The sequence below is a fragment of the Mastomys coucha genome, unplaced genomic scaffold (assembly GCF_008632895.1).
Source record: "Mastomys coucha isolate ucsf_1 unplaced genomic scaffold, UCSF_Mcou_1 pScaffold15, whole genome shotgun sequence".
Classification (NCBI taxonomy): domain Eukaryota; kingdom Metazoa; phylum Chordata; class Mammalia; order Rodentia; family Muridae; genus Mastomys; species Mastomys coucha.
Genome location: NW_022196897.1, coordinates 109896898 through 109901083, shown reverse-complemented (window position 1 = coordinate 109901083; position 4186 = coordinate 109896898). Strand labels below are relative to the sequence as shown.

The 4186-nt window shown below is 38.2% G+C and overlaps 1 protein-coding gene across 10 annotated transcripts in view; it reads right to left on the bottom strand.

The window, feature by feature from the left end:
* The window catches only part of Sema6d (semaphorin 6D), a 558298-nt gene that overhangs the window by 355559 nt on the left and 198553 nt on the right, over positions 1–4186 (bottom strand). For all 10 annotated transcript variants that reach the window (XM_031371714.1, XM_031371721.1, XM_031371727.1 and 7 more), the window contains exon 3: positions 3403–3483. The gene's annotated coding sequence lies outside the window, so the exon portion shown is untranslated. The remainder of the gene's footprint in view (positions 1–3402; positions 3484–4186) is intronic.

The window sequence follows — 4186 nt, the reverse complement described above, 5'->3', positions numbered from 1 at the left end:
AAAAAAGAGCTCTCAAATGTAAACAAGCAGAGTGCTTTCTGAGCTGTGAAGGAGACAAGAAAGGAAACTGATGGGGTGGGGACGATGGGAAGCAGGAAGACAACTGAAGACTGGCTTTGTAAAATGGTCCACATCTGAAAGGAATTAAGAGAGATGTGGGTCTGGGAAAGGCCAGTTCTCCTGATACATCAACCCTTGAGACCCCCTGTCTCTCCCGTTCCTGACAGGGATTGCACAGAAAACATTTTCCTAAAAGTCTCCCACGTTCTCTTCTTAGCTGTAATTTTAGAACCTTAAATTGGAATCAGTGCATTGAATACCAGGGACAGTTCACAAATAACTCAGGGACAGATAGAATGATGAGCTTTTGTCATTATTATAATTCAATGGAGAAAGTCAAGAGTTTTGAACTCAGAGTAACTTCAAGCATTTGTTGAATGAAAAGCTTCAGCCCAGCCTGAAGAAGATGCAAATCTACCACAGTTCAGTCTTACCAAGCATCTTTAATGATAATCAAGTTTCCATGGCTAAATCCCATGCGGTAATTTTAATCTCCACAAATACTTCTTGTTTATGTTGTCAGGAAATTCATCAAAAAGCAAAGTTAATATTAATCATGGTTTTTATAGATTAAGATCTAAATCTCAAAATTTAAGGAATATTTAAAATCCAGAAGCAAGGAAGTAAATATCTCTTTGGCTAAGTCAGACAATTTTTCAGGATTTGGGTAGAGGCCTGCAGATTCCAAGGTCACGTTTCTCCTCCCAGTCCTTAGCATCTAGACAGCATTTCTCAAACAAGTCTGTCTTGTTAACAGTGCCCTTATATCACAGATATGGAACCTGAAGAGGTTGCCCTTGATTTTCTACAAAGACAGAAGCTCTAGGCTACATTCAGAGAAACCTCTCCACTTCCCGATGCAAATCTTTAGCATAATATTTGGAGCCTAATATTAAAGGTCCTCTTTCTTAGTAAGAAAAAAATAACTCAGAGCTCAGGTGACTCTGTGGTTTGAAAGTCACTTATGGAGCATTTTCATAGAGATTTATGGTTTCACTAAGGCCAATAGCATATTCTGTCCGTATTGTATTTCTGTGTGTGTGTGTGAGTGAATGTGTCTCTTTGTGTGTCTCTGTGTCTGTTTGTATGCCTGTCTCTGTGAGTCTGTGGGTCTGTCAGTTTGTCTTTCTGTGTGTGAGTGAGTGTGAGTGTGTGTATGTGTGAGTGAATGTGTCTCTTTGTGTGTCTCTGTGTCTGTTTGTGTGTGTGTGTGTCTCTGTGAGTCTGTGTGTCTGTCAGTTTGTCTTTCTGTGTGTGAGTAAGTGTGAGTGTGTGTGTTCCTCCATTCTACCCATGTTCTACTGCTTGCCCTTTTTTGCCCTTTCACAGTCTAGAAATCCTGTTCAGCTTAATTTCTAACTCTTCTAGTATTTGAGATATTGTTTGTGTAGGTGTGTTTAATTAAAACTTTATTATAAAGAATTTGTGAATAAAAAATATCAGGGACTGAAATCAAGCAGACCCAAAGTCCATCTCTCAAGTGAACTGCTATTCAGTAAGAATAGCCATTCTGAAGCTGCAGAGCTTCAAGTTAGACTTTACATTTACCGTGGATGTATTCTTGGTGGAAGATAAGTGTACAAAAATAAATTAAATAGTATGTGCAGTTTAATGACACTGCTATTAAAAAGTTTACTTAAGTTCTACATCTAGATAAGGAAACCATGACTCATGCATGGGAAAAACAAAGGTTTAATGGTAGCCTCTAGGAAGAACAGCTAATGCATTGAATGAAATATGAAAGGGAATTTTTAATAAAGAAAAATCAAAAGGACTCTATGACAATCAGATGCAAGACATCATAATGGAAGCAGGCAAGATACCTCAGAGGGTTAAAGCATATGACATCAAACATGGTGTACCTGAGTTCTACCACTGGATCCCACATAATGGAAGGAAAGAACTGATTCCAAAAAGATGTTCACTTACTTTTCTCATAAGGACTCACACATATATACACACAGTGACTAACTAACTAACAATCTAACTATAAAAATACGTCATATGACATTGTATGGCCAGTCCTGGTCTCAGATTAAATAACATATCCTCTAGCTTCCAGCATTTTCAGTGTCGTTTGTTTCATTGTTCACAAGCAGTTTTTAAGAACACAAGCATTAAAGCAAAGTCAATGTAACAATAGAACTGAGTAAAGCCGCAGACAATTTGAGAAGAACATACTTAAAAGCTAAATACATCAAATTCATCATTTTTCAAATTCACAAATTCAAAACCATGCCTGTTATGTAAGAGCATCCTATGAAATGGCAGGGAGTCACAAGCTGGTCAATGTACCGTGGACATGCTATTAGACTTCATTAAAATGACTCAGAAGAATACAGGAACTATTTTAAAACAGTATTCTTCAGAGAACCAGATGTGCTGAGGCTAGCCACTCACTATGGAGATAGATTAGTCTCAACTTGAATGAGAAGCAGGCATTATTTCTAAATTTAACCTATTAACTTCAACAACTCAAAAAGCCCACAAATTCACTAATGTCTAGATGATGTGATTGTACTTGAAGTGTGTTGCCCATTCCCTGGTGCGATGCCTACTTTATATTAGAATGTATATAGATATATACAGATACTGTGATTCCTTCTACAAAAGTTGTAAATATTTAGTCACTGATGGTTTCAGCCTTTACTCCTTGGCATCAGATCTAAGAGTGTGTATGTATGTGTACGCACATGCATGTAAACACACATACATAGGAGTGAAAGATTTCTATTTTTAAAACCATTTTTCAATAACATGTGTGCTCATCTGCTGCTATCTTCAACATTATAACAATGTTTTGAAGTCACAGCACACAGATGTGCCTCTACTGGCAGCAAGTATCCAGTGTGGAGGCCACGCCACCAATGCCAGATAGTCTTCTTGTTATGCAGTCACTTAATTAAAGACAGACTTCATTCTCTTGCAACCCAATCTCAATACCCATGCTAAGGCTGTTACTGCCCCCTACAGAACTTAAAATAGTCACTTCCTCTTTTCTCCCACTGACACAGACTTTGTGCTCTGACAACGAATATCCCATCTCAGTAGCAACAGCTCACTGTAGGAGGTGAAAACCATGTCCACTTCTCGGTCCAATTGTATAACTTAAGGAACTACAGATAGTACTTCATTTCTCTCTTTTAAGCCAGCCTAACCATACTATGTTTGATGTTTAAGGATTAATCATGGGTTTCTCTTGTGTTTTCTTTGGTAAGATAATTTATAGGAGAATGTATAGATCGAAACATATTTACCTAAACAGTTTCATTTTGCACCTAGTAAAAACTCCAGAGCTCTGTAACATTTTCTGTGTTTTGCTATTATATCTTTAAATCTTACCACTGCAAGCAAATGTGAAAATCCTTAAATTGCTGGCCTCAGAGTTCCCATGTCAACTGGCATCTGCTCAGGTTGGAGATCCTGCCAAAAGTCAAAGAAAAACATTTATGAGACAGAGCCTGATGGCTGATTATTTAATCCTGTGTGTCCAGCACTGCCAGCAAGTGTGGGCTTTGAATGCCTGCTGCAACTTTAATAATAAGCCCTCTTACACCCAGCTGAATGCAGTGTACCAATGGATGCTTCCCCCTGCTCTAATAAGAGACCGATTATCGATCTTCACCTAGATGTTCCCATTGAGACCAGGCATTCATGAATACAAATGGAAAAGAAAAATGGCACATTGAATAATTAGCTTTAATAAATACAGGCATAATTTCCATGAAGAAAATAGTGGCCAATCTAATTTTAATGAGGGCAAACAGGCTTTTGCTGAATATTGTGTAAGAGGTATAGGGTCCCAAATATATTCAATAGTTCAACTAAACAGCAGTCTCCAAATTCTGCCTTTTCCCTTGGCATGAGCATTGGAGGCTGGGGTGGACTACCTTGCTGTAACCACACTACTGGGCTAGACAAATACAGACTCAGAAAAGGGCACACTGAAATGAAAGGAAGATGAATCTTAAGGACAAAGTGTAAAAAACTTAAAGAGAGCATGGTGAGAGCTAATTAATTGAATTAAGGTTTAATCAGCTCATTTATCCAGAGATACCTTAGATCAAAAAAGGATAGCTCAGAGCCTGGAGATATAGCTCAGGGGGTAAAGTGCCCTCCAGAGAAG